The sequence below is a fragment of the Leptonychotes weddellii genome, chromosome 6 (genome assembly GCF_054177405.1).
Source record: "Leptonychotes weddellii isolate Sample4059 chromosome 6, ASM5417740v2, whole genome shotgun sequence".
Taxonomy (NCBI): domain Eukaryota; kingdom Metazoa; phylum Chordata; class Mammalia; order Carnivora; family Phocidae; genus Leptonychotes; species Leptonychotes weddellii.
Window position 1 is genome coordinate 32,435,424 of NC_138374.1, and position 19,932 is coordinate 32,455,355.

General features: G+C 44.8%; 1 protein-coding gene across 2 annotated transcripts in view; it reads right to left on the minus strand.

Annotated features, from left to right (window-relative positions):
* PCGF5 (polycomb group ring finger 5) overlaps nucleotides 1–17,289 on the minus strand; it is a 118,057-nt gene extending 100,768 nt beyond the window's left edge. For both annotated transcript variants that reach the window (XM_081823854.1, XM_081823852.1), the window contains exon 1: nucleotides 17,134–17,289. The gene's annotated coding sequence lies outside the window, so the exon portion shown is untranslated. The remainder of the gene's footprint in view (nucleotides 1–17,133) is intronic.
* Between the last annotated feature and the right edge of the window lie 2,643 nt (nucleotides 17,290–19,932).

Consider the following 19,932-nt stretch of genomic DNA (forward strand, 5'->3'; position numbering starts at 1 on the left):
TGAAGGCTCTGAGGATAAATCTGCTTCCAGGCTTATCCAGGTTATTGGCCAGATTCAGTTTCTTGCAGCTGTCGTACTAAGGTCCTGTTTCCTCAATGACTATGAGTTGGAAGCTGCTCTTTGCTCCCGGAGGCTCCCTCCTTCCTCCCCATGCTTTCCATGCCTCTACCCTCCCGCACTCTGGGTTGAGTCTCTCTCAGATTTCAGTCTCCGCCACATCTCTCTGATTCTAACCATTACTCTGTTTTCAAAGACTCTCTGATTAGGTTGGTTTAGCCAGGATAGCCCAGGATGATCTCCATATTTTAAGGTCTGTAACTTTAATTAAAGGTCAAAAGTCCTTTTTGCCATGCAACTTAACCCATCTACAGATTCTAGGAATTAGGGCATGACATCTTTGGGAGCCATTCTGCCCTCCACACCTCCTTTTCCGACCATGGTATTTATACTACAACCCAGCTCTCCACTCCCCACCCACTTTTCATTCCCCTTTTCCTGCTCAACTTTTTTGCTTTTCCATAGCTTATCACTTTATAAAAAAAAAATATATATGTATATATATAACAAATATTTATTATGCTTTTTGATTATTGTCTGTCTTCCTTTGCTAGAAAATAAACTCCATTAGGTCAAGGATCTTTGTTTGGTTCACTGATAATCCAAAGACTACCTGGTAGGCACTCAGTGACTATTTTTTTAATAAATAAATAAAGTTATCCTATCCTAAAACATTCTCAAACCCCACTTCCACAGATTGTTTTTAGTTTCAGTGGTTTTAAACACTAATTAGAACAAAGATTCTTGACTGATGATGAGGAATATGGGTAAATACCAAATAACTGCTCTCTTAATGTTGCCTCATAGCTGAAGTCAACAATATCTAACCAGCTTGGTTCTCACTAACCAGCTCAGTTCTCACTAACCAGCTCAGTTCTCACAGCAATGCTTGCTGGAAAAAAAAATGCTGGTTATTTCTACAAAAAGAAGCATGCTTTATTTTTATGCCATTATCCAGGTACACAAGCAAAACAACTGAGTTGTTGAGGTCAACTGGTCTCAAATGTACAAAAAAATAAATGGACTAAAATCATCATAGATGCCTTTTGAAAATCTCTACAAATGCCTGTGAGTAGAAAAATGAACATTATTGGTTTGAGGAAGCACCATGGAAAGGACTAAGACTTGCTGGGGTTTAAGGCTACGGATTGCCATCAGTCAGTCTAGGGCTAGAGAGATGACAAAGCTATAATGAAAAAAAAAGAATTTTGTAGCCAAAGGCATTTTAGAAATCAAACCCAGACTTTACAGAGGAGGAAACTGAGGCTCAGAGACGGTAAGTGACTTATCTGATCTCACACAGCTGATCAGTGATATGATACTTTGGATATATATTATTACAGAACAGAGTGAAAATTCAATTCCTATTATCTCTCTAGGCATTTAAAATGTCATTCAATGAGCTGATTCTCTGCTTCAAAGGGCTGGATCCAGCACAGACCAGGAGATTCTGCCTATCAGCATTGTATTTGGCCCAACTAGGTCAAGATATCTCAGTTCAGGGGGAGTGCTGCAGCCTGGGGACAGTCCCCGAGGGGCATGGCATGGCCATAGACCTTGCAACCTCAGAGTGATTCCAGGAGGGCCCCTTTGGTCATCCCTGCACTGAGGACAGGCTTATCAGGCAACACATCAAGAAATCAAAGGGCTTCAGGGAGAAAATGTAATGATGTCTGATGAGATTATCTATATGTAAATAGAGAAAAATAACTGTTATCTAGGGATCTTGAGAAAACCTGTTAAGTATTTACAGATACGGACTTGTTGCCAGCAGAACAAGTAAAAATGAAGGAAAGTATATTTTAAGGGAAGAATAAATAAGACATATTTTGAATGGGGTTCTCACACAAACACAAAAGACAGCAGGAACTGATGCGAAATAGTTTCTAATTTACCAAATCACTACCTTCTGCTTTCTGAATACCTACAACAGGAATGCAAAAGAGCACAATAATTCAGATCTATATTTAAAACAAGAGACAAGAGCTTCTTTAGTATTTCTTTAGACATCTCTCATTCACTTTTGAACACTCGGCATTAAGAAAAAAAATCAAGAAACCGGTTTATTACGGCAATGTGCAGAGTGACTTTTCAATGGGAGAGCATCAATGTTATGCAGAAGGAGAAAATAAGTCTATTTTTGGAATCACCAATCAACTTTCCTCACCATGGTTACAGGCCATGTTTCGTAACTTTACAGAATCACAGATGATTCAAAATGACCTTGGTAATAATTTAGACCAAATCTCATATTTTATCCGTGGAGAAGCCGAAGCTTAGAGAGGTGAGGAAGATCATCTGACAACACAGCCCTTTAATGCCACATCGCAACAGAACTCAACTCCCCCCCCCCCCCCACACACACTCATAAGGAAAATGTGAAGCCATTACCTCAGGAAGAAGGTACCCCTTAATCTCTCTGTGGTTTTATTCATTTGCAAACTATATAAAATTGTTTTGGCAGTTAAAATCTCCATGTTTCTACATGATTTGAAAAAACCTTTTCAAAACTACACTTTTATACTCATAACTTCATCATAACTTGAAAATACTAATGTGTTCAATACTGACTCACATGTTTCTTAGGGTTTTAACCTGTTCCCTACTAGCCAAGGGGGCCCATCTGAACGAGAACAGATCAGCCATGTGTATTGTGCAGGCCTCTATGAAATCTTATTTAATATTTATTCATAGTCTTTGGTCTCTAACTTCCCTCCATCTTTATGCAGATATGTATGTATACACACATGTACATATATGTGAACATTTGGACAGATATTTGGTAGGGGTAGATCAATTAAAAATTAAAGCAATAAAATTATTCATGTCATATACTGCTAAATGGAATTCCATTTTTAAAATGACCCCCAATCCAGTAGGAGCAGGTTCTCAACACCTTACAGAGAAAGCTTGTGTTAATGTATCCAGCATTTATTATATGCGTCTACTACGCATATAATAGTGAAGTGGAATATCAAAAGACCCAGTTCTTGCCCTTGCTGAGTTCACAATCTAGTAGACCCAGGTATGAACAGGTGGTGTGGTGAGTGCAGGAACAGTGGCTGGTTAATGGAACAATGGGGGCAGAATGGAGGGAGACGGTCAGATACCATGGGAATGAAGGGAGAATATCTGGAAAAAGGAGAAAATTATCAATTGGGGTTTCTCAAAGGAGGAGAAAGATTTTTCTGGGCAAAAAAGATAAAAGAAGTGTTTTTGATGGAGGACCCAGCACGTACAAAGGTCGAGACAAGAAGTGGAACGGCTCAGGAAGGCACCTGGCAGAATGCCTGCAGCCATATGCTAACCGGTCTCACTCTACCTCCGTCCTCCCCTGCCAGCAGTCACACCCAATGGCCCTCGTGCCACCTCCTGTCCCCTTCTCCTAAACCACGCATTCATGCCTCCAGTATCTACTCCCCCAACCTCAAGCTCCGCTCAGGGTTGAATACACTGCTATCTAGAGAGGTGACAGGCAGGCAATGAGGGCAGAGAAAGGGGAGGGCCAGGCTGGGGCTCTACATGGCACTATGGAGACTTGGATCTTCTCCTCCGACAAAGGAGAACCATAGATTTACCTCCTCAAGAGAGGACTCTGGCAGAAGAACTGGAAGGGGCAAGACTGGAGGGAGCGAGGTCCAGGGAGAAAATTAAGGTGAATGAGAAGTAATGAGAATCTGACCGATGTCAGTAGTCATGAAGTACGTAAGATAATGTTAAGGAAATAAAATCAAAGGCCAATTTTATGATTGAATGGTACGGAGGTGGAGGAGAGAATTCTAATGTCTTAGCAGCACAATTATATTTAACTTCAATCCACTGATTTTAAAGTTCATCGTTTCCAAGAAATTGTAATCACATAATTTTAATATACATAAAATTGCATTATTTGCTTCTAGGATCATCCTTATAGTAATAATAAAACAATTAACATTTGAGCTGGGCTAAGGCCTATGATTTTTGAGCAAATTGAATCATCTGTCTGCCATCAGCACTGGAAGCTCCTGAGAATAATAGTCCCTTCATCAGAATGCTGTCACTGAATTTTTTAGGACAAGTTAAGACCCAAAAGTAAATGCATAGAAAATACTCTAAATTTTTCTAAATAACTGGCAAAAAGGAAAAATATAAATACATACTAGAATTCTGGTTATGCAGAAACTTCGCAAGTACATATATTTATAGACAAACATATACACAGAAATAGTAAGAAGCAAGTTTATAGACTTCTTGGAGAAAACATAAAGCATCAAAGTTTATAACACACTTTTCCCATAATCTCTTACTGAAAGGATGTAGGAAATAGAAGGATCCCCTGAATGAAGAGACATCAACTTTGTATTTGTTCATCACTTCAACTCTCATTCTGGTATCAGCTGAATTTTAATGAGAAGGCCACTTTTTTACTTCTTAGATAGGTTCCCACTGATAGCCACGTCCACCTCATCTTTAGGAACATAGCCATCCATGAGGAATCTCTTCTCCATGGACCATATCCATAAAGCAAATGTATCTACATCAGAAAGGCTATATAAGGTGCTTCCCAGATTGCTACAAAGTCCACCCATGAAGATCTTTACCTATGAGTCACAGCAAAAGTGGGCAGAACTTCTAACAGTGGTTTTCAACCCTATTTGCACACTAGTGTCACTTGGGGGGTTAAAACATACACACACATACGGACACATGTATGTATCATGTCAGGGCCCCACCCTAGACCAGTTAAATTAGAATCACTAAGGATAGGTCCAAGAAGCACCCAGATGATTCTAATGAGCAATGAGGGCTGAGAACTACTAGCCAGAACCTTGCTTCTTTAAGTGTGGTCTGCAGACCAGCGGCATCCCCTGTGAGCTTATTAGAAATGCAGAATCTCAGGTTCCACTTGAGAGCGACTGAATTGGAATCTGCAGTGTAATGCCATCCACAATGATTTGTGGGCACATTAAACTGTGAGAAGCCCTGGCCTAGAAGAGTCTTGCATCACGTAGGCAAGCTCTAAATAAGACTTACTGATGAGACGAGCCAATCCTCATCTTAAAGATCATACTTCGGCCTAGCTGTATAAATGTACTAAGTGTGCAGAAATCCCTTGGACACCAGCCAAAACAGCTCCCTACACTGGACAGAATGTGAGAGGTAAGTCCTACCACTGTATGGAGCAGGGCATTGTCTTGATGTGAAATGACAACAAATAAGTCACTGACACACCCCATTCACAAGTGGCTGGATCTAGGGAGGCAGGGAATAGGACTGGGAAAAGGTTCAAAGGAAACCTTAACTCTCTGTAATTACTGATATTTTTATAAACCTAAAGTTTGTCAGATTTTTTTTTGTCAGATTTTTTTTTAAAGTTTATCCCCCAAGTCTAAAATGTTTCTCTCCTCCATGCAACAAACACTTCTTCTTTTAGATGTACAAATTCTCTGTAGTCAAAGGCCCAAAGCAACAAGATCTCCACCCTTGGGAAATTATATAATTTTTACATTCCTTCACCTCTTGCTTGCTAGCCACCCTTCTAAGAATTCCCTCACAGAAAACTAGAAAGCCATGAAAATTGCTGGTGATCCCAGGTGCAAAATGGAAACACCGATATTGGTGAACATCTGGTAGACCACAGCTGGGAGAGACAGGGGTAAGACCCAAGGAAGGTAAAAGAACTTGAGGGTAACCTCAGGGTGCAACTGACTTAGCCCCAAGATGTAACACTGAAGGTAAAGAAATAACAAAATGTTATTAAGTTCAAATTTACTTGAAGTTGAGCTCCAAAATTACTCCAAGGAAATTCAAGATAAGGTCATCAATTTAAGTAGTTTCCACAAAACAAAAGGAAACAAATATTGGCTCCCTGTGTAGCCACTCTCATTATTCATGGTCATCCAAATGACCTCTTCCATGTCTCCCTTTCTTTCCTCCTACTCTTCTGACCTAAAATAGACTGTATCAGTTCCAAACTGACAGAGAGCAAAGATCTGATTTGCAGCAGAAGCAGAGAGACAGAAAAGCAGAGAGACAGAGACAGACACAGAGAGGAAGAGAGAGAGAATAGGAAGAATACAAGAAACATTTAAGAAGCAGCAAAGGTGTTAGGAGTTAGCCCTAGCCATACATCAGAAGTTGATGGGGTTCTTTTTTTTTTTTTTTTTAAGATTTTATTTATTTATTTGACAGAGAGAGACACAGCGAGAGAGGGAACACAAGCAGGGGGAGTGGGAGAGGGAGAAGCAGGCTTCCCGCCGAGAAGGGAGTCCCATGCGGGAATCGATCCCAGGACCCTGGGACCATGACCTGAGCTGAAGGCAGACACTTAATGACTGAGTCACCCAGGCACCCCGATGGGGTTCTTTTAAAAATTACTGATTCCCAGGGGCCCACCCAAAGCCAAATAAGTAAGAATCTTGGGATAGAGGCAATCATTTGAATATTCAAAAACCTCCCTCAAGTGATTCTGAGACAGATGGAGGGCTGGAATCCCAGTTGTGAGGAATGATTCTAACATCAAAACATCACTTCTTAACTTTTAATATATATTTTTAAAGTTCTGGATACATGTAAATCATTCCCTAATCTACTTACTAGCACTGCCTTACTTTTTCTTTTTACAAATTTTATTTGTCAACCTAACTCATACAGATTACTTTAAAATTCATATAATACTACCATGCTTAAAATGAAAATATAGCAGCAGCCTGTCTTACCTCATTGTCACCCCCAAACCCACTTCCTAAAGGCAAACTACTTTTAAAACTTCTAGCTATCTCTTTTGATATTAAATTTCATATTCCTAAACCCACCTATAATTCATAAAATAAAAATGAGCCTATACAAATAAGAAATAAATATCAGAAATTTAAAAATAAGATGGCCAAAAAAAAATTACTGGAAGAAGCAGAAGAGAAAGCAGAAATAAAAGCAAAAAGATAGAAGAAACACAATTAGAGGATCAGTCTAGCAGGCATTCCATCATAGTAGTCTTATATTCCGTCATACTAGAAAGAGTGTTCATGGTCTATTTGTATTCAAGAGTAAGGTGCTAAAAAGCTGACTGCAAGCTGTATACTCATGGAGTTGAGGGAAGAGGGTTGTTGCCTGATGGGTTCACTTTAGGAAGAATGGGTAGTAAGTCAGTTTTTTCAGTGTGGGCCCCCAATGTCAGTATCTGTAGGTCTTTTCTCTAGGGCTGCTCTTCATAGGCAGAGAAGAGTCCTTCAATACCCTGCCTGGGTTGGTAATTACCTCACTCTCCTAGAACTGGGCGGAGGAAAAAGAGCACAGGGTCTCACTGTTTAGTATTTCAGAGTTTTAGTATTTAGAGTTTCATTAAATTCCTCTGTTTTCACTGAGCATTTCACCTTTACCCTCTTTTTTTTTTTTTTGGCCTGGTAGCTCTAAATCCAGAACCGCTAATTTACTTCAACTTCTCCAGAGAAAAATGTCCAGTGTCCAGCAAGGGCTTCATCTTTCTGTATGGGATGGGGAAAGTGAACTGAGGGCTGGTCCCCTTCACAGACTTGGAATCACTCCCTTATTTTCAGCCCTGCTCCAGAGCCTCTCATCCAGAGCATTTCTGGGATTCTGGGAGATAAACTGGCTGTTTCTTCCCAGGATCTACTCCCAACTTCCTTTCACGGCACTCAAGTACCAACTTTCCCCACTATACAAAGTCCACTGCCACAAGTGTGTTTGCTTTCCGTCCCCCGAAAATGTGTTGGTGTCTCCCATCTGCTGTTGCCTCTTCTCACATCCACACCATCATTACAGGGGGGTTTCGGCTGCGACTGACAGTAAACGCATGTTCAGCCCACCAAATTCTAACCTGAGGTCCCCACAACCAAATCTTACACCCACAGAAACTACCCCAAAAGATGAGTCTTTCTTTATCATTTTTTAACACACTCATAGCTTTTCTGTTTTCAGTGATACACCAGATCAGCTAGGATACTTTTCCAATTATTTTAATGTTTATCATCATTTCCTTTTTTTAATCATAAAAAAAAAAACTTATCCAAGAGAACCCTTTTCTGGATACCACAAAAGACTTTTTATTTATTGACTCTTTAATTTAGCCTTAAAAGACAGTAGAATTCAGAATACTAGATTATGATTAAACAAAGAAAATGCAGGTGTTTCATGCAATAAAACTATTATCATTGACGACTCCTTGCCACTTCAAATCTAGGTAGTGGCCTGAACTGAAAGGTATTTGCCTCAATAACGGTCAGGTGTTTTCCAAGAAGACCTTTGATTACTGAACACAGTCATCATCAATTCTGGAATCTTAGCTGTTTTGTTTCTAAAGACACGCAAAGGAGGGATGATCAGAAAGTTTAAAAAATAATTAAGCATAAAGACTTTTCTCATATCCAAATGATCATAATTTTTTCACTCCCATCCAAAGGACACAAATCCGAAGACTCTTAACCTGAAGATTTTGATCTTTAAGGCTGAAAACCCGGGACTTGTTCTAAACACTAAATTCATAGTTACAGAAATAAAAAATAACTACAGAGTAAAATACTCATACTACATTTTTGATCTAATTCCACTCAAAAGGAACACATATTTTGAACCTGTGAGTACTTATAATTGCCTCCTTTACTACTCATGACTTCTCTGAAAAGAAAATCAAGCATCTAGGGTGCCTGGATGGCTCAGTTGGTTGGGCGACTGCCTTCGGCTCAGGTCATGATCCTGGAGTGTCAGGATCGAGTCCCGCATCAGGCTCCCTGCTCAGCAGGGAGTCTGCTTCTCCCTCTGACCCTCCCCCCTCTCATGTGCTCTCATTCTCGCTCTCAAATAAATAAATAAAATCTTTTTTTAGGGGCGCCTGGGTGGCTCAGTCGTTAAGCGCCTGCCTTCGGCTCAGGTCATGATTCCAGGGTCCTGGGATCGAGCCCCGCATCGGGCTCCCGCTCGGCAGGAAGCCTGCTTCTCCCTCTCCCACTCCCCCTGCTTGTGTTCCCTCTCTAGCTGTCTCTCTCTCTGTCAAATAAATAAATAAAATCTTTAAAAAAAAAAAATCTTTTTTTAAAAGAAAAGGAAAATCAAGCATCTAATGAAAAAGATTCCTATGGGGAGAAAAAATTACATTGTTTTACTTCTCGAGCTGGTTGGTAGTTACATGGATATTCCCTTTTTAATAATTCATTGAACTATACATTTTGCATTTCAGAAGTTATATATATGTTATATTTTATAATAAAAATTACTTTTTTAACAGTTAAAAAAGAAGTGGATAAAAAGTTGGAAATTTCATTTGTCATGAAACACAGTGCTATAATCTTACTTGTCTAAAGTTATTAGACACATTGACATGGATAAAGGGAAAAAAGTCATCATGATTTTACCTTAAGTGCCTAAACCGAGTCTCACTGAATTTCGACAGTCATCTTCAGATGAGGAAACTGAGGAATTTAATAGTTAATTAGTAAGGTTACTAATAGGGATGGGATCCGCACTAATCCCAAGTGCTATATGTCCAATTAAGGGCTCCTTAAACATTTTATGAGGAGAAAGAACTTTCCACTTTTCCAAAGTTTTGAATTCAAAAACAGGATATTAAAGCTGATGGTCTCTGCTTTGACATCTGTGAATTTCCTGAGATTCCCCAGGGAGGAAGCAGACATCCACTAGGTATGGCTGTGAAACTGATTAATGAAGGACCGCTCCTAGTCATTTCACTTACCTCTAGTTAGTGTAAAAATGTTACCTGCTGCCTCAGAAGTTACTTTAACTCAAATGCAAACAAAGAACCTATGAGTGGTCAATAACCTTATGTTCAAAGGGAACAACACCTCTTTCCCATTCACAAGGTTTCCAAAGGAGGGATATTCCCTGTCCACTCCTGTCTTCTTGCCCTACACCATATTCTTCCCTATAGGGGTGGAACAATTTATTTGGTTAGTGTGTGACAACTGTTTCTCAGTTCTCCAATGGATGGAGTTTTTCTGTGAAAGACATTAAGTGTAAGAGATTTGGCATCTTTCTCTTTTTCTCTAGCTGGGCAGCGAAAGGCAGAGACCTGGGTATTTCTGCTCTTTGGCCTCAAACCTTCCATCCTGCATGTTGTTCCAAAGTCTCCACGAGGGTTGGGGTGCACAAGGACATTGTGAACTTCACACCAAGCTATGTCCTCCAATCTAGGCTTCATCAATAATGAAGATAATTATTTTGTCTATTTATTGACGCTTACCTGTTTTTTAATTCACGGGGAAGAGCAGCTGTTTTTCATGGGTCCTCCTTAAAGACGCCATCACCTGCCTTTGGTTTGGAAGACAGAGGACATGGACCTGATCCCACAGCTCTCCTCAATGGGTTTCTGTGCCCACAAACACGGGTGTTCTAACAGCAGTAAGTAGGCAAGCCAAGTGGAAGCTTTCTAAGATTTTGTTCTGTGGATACTTTAATTATTTCTTCTGCTCTAGAGGAAAATATTAAACTGAGATTCAGAGATCCTGGCCCCTTCCAGAGCCAGCTCTGTCACACATATCTGTGATACGGGGCAAGTCACAATCTTTCTAGAAAGTCTTTAAAAGACTTTAGCTTCCCCATCTTCTAAATGAAGGAATAACTTCCCTATTTTTTAAGATACTTTCCAACTCTAAAGTGCAGAAAGGCTTTAATAAATGTATTCCATAATTTAAAAAAAGACTTTGATATATATATATATCAAGTGTACATATATATATAAAATAATGTATAGCTTAGCCTCATCATTCCTGAAGATCACTGCCCTCTGCCTCATGGCTGTGACACCTCACCATTCTCAAGCTCAGTGACATTCTGAGTTTACATCATCACTCATAACTGACCTCTCCATAATGATAAGCTACTCTAAAACTTCCCCACGCCCTTTGCCATCAGCCCCTGCACATCCTCTCCTATTTCTCCCTTTCCGTTGTCCCTGCTGAACCAGCTGCTACACATTCAACTCTGCTCTCTGTTGCCTACTCTCCCAGGCCAGCAGCGCCGTCTCACTTGCCTCCCTGCTCCGCCAAGGGCCCACCGGGAACTGGTAGTGCCAATAATCCTCACACCACCTCCACATCCACCTCTCTGAGCATTGCTGGAGAGAGTCAGGAAGACAGGGGGGAGTGCCTTCTACCACACTGGCCTGGCCATCTCTGGATCCCTGCGGCACTCAGACGCAAAACTACTCCAAACTCTTCCCCTTCCCCAACTTTACCCCTCACCCCCAACTTGCTTTCAGCCAATCAACTGGCCTCCTCCATTATTGCTCTTGCTTCCCAACAGAAGGGAATGGATCTGTTTCACATGCAGCCACCCTCCTTCCCAGCTCCCAACTTCTCTTTCTAAATCTGTGACTTTTTGCCTCCATGTCACATCTGTTTTTCCATGAATAACTACCTGTGCCATGACCTGGATGATTGAATAATTTATTATTCAAAAAGTGTCCTCTTTTAGAATAAAAGTAGGCATTATTTTTCCAGATATTTGTAATATTTGTCCAAACATTAGCCCATAAGTAAACTGGGGTAACAGGTGTGAACCAAGGCTGGCCTAGGCCCCCCGGACATATGGCCACTCTCTCTTGTTGCTACCCCTCCTACTTGTGGAGGGCCTGATGCAGGAGCCGCCTTCCCACCCCTCTCCTTATCTTCAGGCTCTTCCTCTCCAAGGATGGCCACAGTACTCTCAGGCCTTTCTTACGCTCTTGTTTCTAGCCACTGGCCTCTCAGATTTTCACAGTGTGATCATGGTTTACACTCACTCCATTTTCTTCCCATCAGGCACCACTCAGGCACCTGGCTGACTTGTCTCTGACTTGTCTCCACTGCCCAACTGACCCCATCCTCAAAGGCTGCTGACAATGGTCTCCCTGACGAGTCTACTGATCTCTTCCCAGTCTCTGATGTCTGCCCCTCCACCCTATCAGCCTCCACCAATCCTCCTCTCTCACCTTTCCTTACCCGGCCTTTTCCTTCTTCTCCTGCTTCTTTCTTCTCAGCATCCTGACAGCCTCTTTCTGTCTCCCTCCAAGCCCACAAATATTGGTTTTTCCAAGGCTCTGCCCTAGTCTTTTATTCTTTTCACCCACACTGTGAACCTTTCTCACCACTTAATCCCTTTGTAAGGATGCCCCAAATTTCCTCTATTTGCAATGGCTCCCATCCATCTGGATGGTCCATAGGCACACAAATGTGAACATATCCAAATCCAAACTTATCATCACTTCCATTAATGAGACAAACACTGACTGTACACTACTAGCAAGTGCCTTAACTAGTGGTTCTTCTTGACTATTTCAATTCCTGCCATTGCTGTCCAAAGTCACTCAGCTTCCATCTTTGACTTCTCCTTCAACTCCCTCATCTAATTAGTCAACAATTCCTGTCCCGTTTACTTCTGTGGTGTCACCCCCAACCCACCTGCTCCCACCCTAATTTGTATTCTCTGTAGCTTCTCTTCTGGAGTGTATCTTAATAGCTTCCTAACCGGGACTACCCATGGCTCTTCTGACTCAGATTAATCTTCTTAAAGCATAGCTCTAATCACATCACACCCCCCCCCCATACACACACCTTAAAATACCTTTGATGGTGATCTACTGCCTAATAAATAGGCTCCTTAGCCCAGCATTCAAGATCATCACAGTACAGTCCTAACCTTGCCATGCAGCCTTCTGCCCCACTATCCTGCCCCCCCAGCTTAACCACACTCCTTTCCATTCCTGGATATGCTCATATATATATATGCTCAAAAGACTTTCATTCAAGTCTTAGTATAGGCTAGTTCCCACATCTCTGCCAGCTGAAGTCCTACTGATTGTTTAAGGCGTTGCTCAAGATGCCTTAATTAAGTCTTAATTAAGCTTTTCCTTCTCTGAAATCACAAAGCAATTTCTTTGTGCCTCTTTCACAGTTCTTCCATGTAATACAGCCTTTGGTTACCTGCCTTATGCTCCTTACATGACTCTCAAGCCTCTTAAAGAAAGGGTGCCAATGTCTGATTAACCTGTAGACTCTTTATACTGCTTTATATATATAGTAAGCTGAATGAGAGGCTGAGATATTCAAGTTAACTGGTATCCATCGTACGTCATATAAAAGAATGAAGATGTACTTAATATCATCAAAGTTAATTATGCCAGTTGTTAGGAAGGTCCAGAAATGAACCATTTCTGCTGTTAGTTCAAGGCTATATGAATGTTAGATCAAGGATATGTGAATCATTTTACTTAGACTAACATTGCAGGAGAATTGTGCATTCTTTATTGATTCCTTAAACTACAGAGATGTATAGAGATAGACCAGATCTTAGAGATCATTTAATTCTTCCCCAACTCCCTCTCTCTCCCCAAATCCCTTGTCCTATCCCAACCACCAATGCTCCAGGTGAGAAAACCAAAGCTTTTAGAGATGAAGCTGTTCTCAGGGTCACATAAATCAGAAGTCATAATTGTAGCCATTACCATTTATTATGGGCCTAGTGTACACCAGACACTTGGTAAATGTTATCCCAGCCCCACGACAATCCTTAAAGGGAGATGCTACTACCTCCACCTTAGAGATGAGAGAATGCTCGAAAAAAGCTAAGTAACTTGCTACAGAGAGCCCTGATGGTTAGGGATAGAGCTGAGCTCAGCCCCAATTCTATTTGGCTGTCAAGTCTAGGCTTTTCTAATTGGACACTGTGGCAGAGGCAAGACCTACCAGCTGTCTTGACTCCTGTCTCCTACTATTTCTCCAGTGAATAATTATGCCAACTAAGCAAGCACACATACTTGTAAGTTGTGAGCCATTTTGTTTGAAACTGGAGGCATGAAAACTAAATAGTAGCTTCATCACTATGAATGTTCTAAGGTTAATTACTGCCAACATTCTGACTCTTGTTAGAAAACTTCTTCAATCTGGAAAATAGGTATGTTTTCCTGTTTTTTCAATTCTTAAGTATATTCCTCAACTTAAAACACATTTGCTCAACCACATTCACAAAGTTGACTAAGACATAGTTTTACTCTGAGAGTTCACAAGCAGGAGGCAGTCAATGGGCTAATGGTAGGAACCATGCCTCCCCCACTTATGGGAGCTCTGGCTAATTTAGGGACTTGCAACAAGATGTCAAGACTCTCAGTCCTAACCCCTGCTCTGTCTGCAGCCTTGGCGAGCCATCTCACTGCGTCTCAGTTTCCTCAGCAAAGGGACTGGTACAAAGGAACAAATTGTGCTAAGTAGTTTCAAGGTCCCTGTTAGCTTTAAAATTTCCACTATTGCTGAGCTTACTCTTGAAATCAGATTACACTTTTGAAAGCGATCACAACTACTGTCAAGGAAAGAGCACTCTTCTTTAACTTCAGAAGTACTGAGTTCTCAAAATATTGCTATAAGAGCAAAGCTGACCAATATCTTTCCAAAGTTTATTATTCATAATAATAAAAAGTATAAGTTTACCTCTAAGGAGGTAGCATTCAGCACTACATTTGAAATCTTCTTCCATTATATCATTGATTATAGCTTTAATTCTTTACAATACCTTTAAGATGTTTAAATTATAATTTTAAGTAACTCCTTCTATCCACTCTTCCATGGAGTTACTGACATTAACAACAACAATAAAGCAGAGGTAGGGCCTCTTGCATTCACTTAGTTACATTAATACTTCATATTAAGGGCTACTTACTAGGGACCTTCCCAAGCTGCAGCTAAAGTTGAGGTTGGTGAAAGCGTGGGGAGGGAGGAATAGAGAACTAGCAGTATTTCAAATATGAGTGAAAACTTGACTTTGTTGATTCCATTTCAATATCCTGTACTTCTCTTTCAATTAGCACAGGTAATATTTTTAATCACCCACAGTCTTCTACGGTAATACACTTTCTTTTGACGAGGCTCTATATGCCTTATCTTTCCTCACACTCAGCATCTTAGGATGTGATGCTCAAACCCAGCTTGTGCTGTTAAACAGCACAGAACAGGAAATGAATCAATCAAAAGAAAAGTGGAAGAAAAAAACTGTACCATCTTAGTGCCTTGCTCACAAAAGGCACTGCCTTTCAACTGTCAAAGATAGCCCTACCAAGAAATCAGGAAAAAGAATTTATTCATTCAGGAGTCAACACTGAGTGCCTAATATACGCCTGGTACTGTTCTAGGTGCTAGAGTTACGGCAGTGAGCAAAACAGGCCAAAATCCCTGCCACAGTGGAGCTTACATTCTAGTACAAAGAGATAGGACTTAAAGACAAAATAAAAATCATTTCAGATAGTGATTAAGTGCCATGGAGAAAATAAAATAGGACTGGGTGGGTGTGCTTCCTGGGGTAAGGATGAAAAGCTATTTAAGGTAATCAAGAGGGCCTTTGCTGAGTAGATGCCATTTGACCTGAATCCTGAATGACAAGAAAACTTTTCTCTTAATCCTACAACTGTGGAGTGAGGTGGGAATGAGTCAAGTTAGCCTTTAAGGGTGGTCGCAGTGGTTAAAAGTTCTGTATTAATGGCAAACTAAGTTCCTTTTTGGATTTGGCTTGAAACACTCACACACACACACACACACACACACACACACACACACCCCAAAGCCTAAATCTTTAAGACTCCTACTTAGGAGCCACTTGTTTTTCTTTTAAGATCCACTAACTTTTAAAGTTTTTGCTAATTACTTTAGCGGTACTTAACCACAGGCAATTACTAGAAGGACTCCTTCAGAACCCAATACCTCACTAGACACCAACCAAATTCTGAATGAGACAGGACCCAGCCTCGCAGCGAATCAGCGCTCCTCCACCGACTCATTAATGTAGCCAGGTGGAATCCTGCAACCCTTCCAAGAATGGGAAACAAGCTTCGGGAAATCTGGGGTACCTGATACCCCCAAGTTCCCCAAAATTGTGGAAGGGGGAAAAACAAGCCGCCGCTCTTTTGCATGAACTCTCCCCCGCCCCTCCAGGCGTCATCGCTGCAGAAGGGCGGCTGTCCCTGGGTCAGAGGCACACGGCGAGTACGCGCGCGTGTGTACCCCGCATGAATCATCGGCGCCCGGTCCGCGGGCGATGATTCATTCACCGCCCTGGAGCTCACGGCCACACGTTCCGGGCGTACTATGACCGCCGCACACGCAGCTTCCTTAATATTAAACAAATGTTTCAAAGTACAAATGCCTGGAGCCAGAACCGTGTACACCCAGGCCAGGCGGCGGAGAGGAAACAGCACGTATCGGCCGCTGCCCAAGTGCTCCCGGGGCCGGGAGGGGAGCGGCGGACACGTCCGCCCGCCCTCCCCCACCCCCCGGGCCTCTCGCCCGGCCCCCGGGTCCCCGGTCCCCCCGCACGCGCACCGCCGGCGCCCGCAGGGGGCGCGGAGGGCGCACAGGTGGGTCCCCGTCCGGCCCTGCCTCCCGCCCCTCCCCGCCACTCGACGAAGGCCGACGCGCCCTCGCCAACGCGCCTCCCGCTCGCCCCTTCCCTCTCTGTGACATCTTATATAATAACCCGAGCTAATCAAAACGGAAGCGACGCGCGCTGCCGGGGCCCGTCTCCCGGCCCGGGCTGGATGCTCGCGCCCAAAGCCCGCGGCCCCGAACTAGGCACCCGGGCGCGCGGCTCCGGGGCGGGGGGAAGGGCCCGAGCACCGCCCCGCCTCGTCCCTCCTCGCAGAAGGCGCTGCTCCTGCCGGTCCCCGTCAGGAAGCCGCGAGCGTCACAAACTGCGTCAGCTTCTTCAAACACATTTCATGGTCTCCCTCCAGCCCGGGAGCCGGCTGCTCCCGAGGCGGGGCCGCGGCCGGGGCTGGAAGGAGCCCCTCTGGGGAGGAGAAAGTTCCTCGGGGCCCTCCCCTCGCCCGCACCGCGCCCGGCCCCGCCGCGCCTCCAGCCCCTCTCCGCGCGACGCCCGCCCCGCCGCGCAGCCCGCCAGCCCGCGCCAATGTCAGCTTGGGCAACTTGTGACCCCCGGGCGCCGGGCGGCCCCCTCCCGCCCGCCAGTCTCGCCCGGCGCCGGGGGCCTCCCCCCTCCGCCGCCCCCCCCTCCGCCCCCCGGCCCAGCGGAAAGCGGCGACGCCACAAACTTCCCCGGGCCGCGCCGGGCGGGGAAGCCGCCCGGGTCCCCGCGCATCGCCCTTACCTTGCTCTCGGGAGGCCACGATCCGGGCGGGCCGCGCGGGGCGCGTGGTGCGCGAGCGCGCGCGCGTGGGGCGGTAGGTGAAGGAGCCCGCGCCGGCGGGGGCGGGGCGGGGCAGCGGGGGTGCGAGCGGCGCGGGCGGGGGGGGCCGGCCCGGCGGGCGGGCGCGAGGAGAGCGGAGCCGGCGGCGGCGGCGGCGGCGGCGGGCGCGGGGCGAGCGCGCCGAGGGGGCGGAGGAGTTGCCGTGGGTTTGTTTACGCATTGCTGCCCGGCTCGGGGCACAGCCCGCACTCCCTGATTGGACACAAACTGGGGCACAGCCTCTCGCCGCCGCCCGCCAGGCCTCCTCGAGCAGCCTCCGCGCAGCTCCCGGAGCGCCCTGCCCGGCACGGCCCGCGGCGGTGCCCGGGCCTGGAGGGGACCAGCCGCGGCGGCCACTGGGGGCGGGCGTGAAGCCACTCGTTCGCCCAAGGCTCGCGATCGCCCACCTGTAGTGGCCCGACCTTGGCAAGGAGAAATTCGAAACTTCTGAGGCTGGAGACTTCGTATCATTCAGCCATAGAAGGGGCATTTCCCTCCCCCCCCCCCCCCAACAGACGGAGGAAGCTTGCCCTTGAATGGATGGAAAGCAGCAGCTCAAATGTACCCCTTCAGTGATGGTCACGCCGAACCTTCCTCTATAAGCTATGCATCAGAGCTGTTTCTTCCCGGCCTCCAGGTTCGCTGCTTGTATTCTGTCCTCACGCAGCATTCAAAGTTGCCATCCCAGAAGTGACCTTGCCACATGATGCCTAAGATCCCAGATGACTCCCCATGGCCTCAAACCCCAATTCCTTAGTCTCAGAGTCTTCCACAGCTGGGCCTCCACCAGTCAGTCTCCTCCTCTCCACGGCCCAACCCTCACCCCCCAAACCCTTGCCTATGGACAACACTTTAGACGCCTCTGTTCTTTCGAGACTGATTTTGATCCTGCTGTGTTCTCTGCCAAAAATCCCAGAAAACCCTGTAGGTCCCTCAGCTTGTCAAACCCTGGTAAGCTCAGCTTGTCTAGCATCTCCTACCATCTCTGTGCAGTCTCCCCGAACCCCGTGCAGAATCCACCCCTAGTGGTTGGCATCAGTCTGGCTTGAGGGTCAGTCATGTGCTTACTCTGTGCCCCCATTAGTCTGTGGATTCCTTAAGAACAAGAGCCTGGTTTTAACAGGGCCCTGGGGATGGGAGAGATGAATGCTGTAAGAACAAAATTGTTACTGAGAGTCTGCAGCTCTGTTGGTACTAGAAAAACTCAAGAGAGTCTCTATCAAGAGGGTCTCCTGGTAGTCTGCAAACCTCATCTTGCAAAAAGCAAACACTTCCAAAGACTGAGAATGCCCTCCATTTCCCCTGTGTCTCTGTGTTCTTCCCCACCACACCTAGCTATGTGCCATCTATACACATAATGGGCACTTGATAACCCTTGGGGGAATAAAACTGAGGTGTTCCTTAAACTCAGGCTCAAAGTGATTAAAGTGAGTACGGTAAATCATGGAGGAATAGACATGAATGGCCGTGAACCCGTTCTTTTACAGATAGTTCCTAAGCTAAGAGTCCCTCAACTCTGACAGCTAGTATGGATTTGTCACTCTCCAATCAAGTACTGGGGAAGTAGACCCAGACCCTTCTCGACTCTTGGGATGGCTGGATTTCTTTCTCTCTTTAGATTCTCTGCTTCCAGTCCTACTGGGAACACTGCCTTTGAACTCTGAGGGTAAATCCAAGTGAAAGTTTTCTTTCCCAGGCAATTCAATAGTGATGATTTAATGCAGCGAATTAGGTACAAAGGTGTTGAAAGAACTGGAAGTGCAAGCAGGGGAAGGTGAGGCAATTCTGAGATTAGCAACTGCTGGATGCATCTCCTCTCCTAGGGCCCGAGGGACAAAGGGAAGAGGCTGCCAAAACCATGAAGGTCTTGCCCAGTGAGAGCTGGAGCCATGAAGGAAGTTGCAACTACTGCTGGAGGTGCCTCCGAAAGCCAATAAATCCCCTGGTTTCTTCCTCCCACCCTCCAGGGCCACCCAGTGTAGAAAGCAGAAGCCAGCGGACAAGACGACAGAGAGCAGGGGTCAGAGCCCCTACGGAACAGGTCAGAGTAGGGAAAGGAGGTGGGTCAGAGAGCATAGTGGCAAGCCACTGGCATTCAGGGCTTGGGCGAGGCACCTGCTTACCTCTGGGACTCTTCCTCCGCACGGGATTCTGCAGGAGCAGAACAAACTTTCTTTCCAAGCCCCAGAACTACCTTCCTCCCTCTGTTCCCTTTCTGCCCTTTTGCTTCCATTTCTCCTTCTGTCCTCTTCTCTACCATAATTCCCTTATATCTCCTTTTCTGTCGTATTCTCTAGCTCTCATTTTTCTCTTTGTGTTCCAATATACTTCCTCCTAACTTCTCTCTTCTCCCTTACCTCTGTTAGTCCTAGTCCTTCCTGGGCAGGATGGCAGCCTTCTTCAGCATGAAGGAGAGGAGCAGATTCCTATGGTAGGCCATGGAATTCGGAACTATTGTACAGTCCCCTCCAGACACTGTGCCTAGATATTTCACCTACGGTATCTCATTCATCTTCGCCTCACCTACTACCTGGGCACCACCACTGTGGTGGCTTCACTATTGCCCATCAGAGGGAAGGCTTTGCTGGTGCAGGTCACCAACATCACTGCTCTTAGCTTTCCGCATCTCTGAGTGGCTCCTTCCACCTTTCTTTTTCCTACCCTACGTCTTTTCCTTCCACTAGCTCAAACATTTCTCCCAAATCTCAACCCCCAACAGCC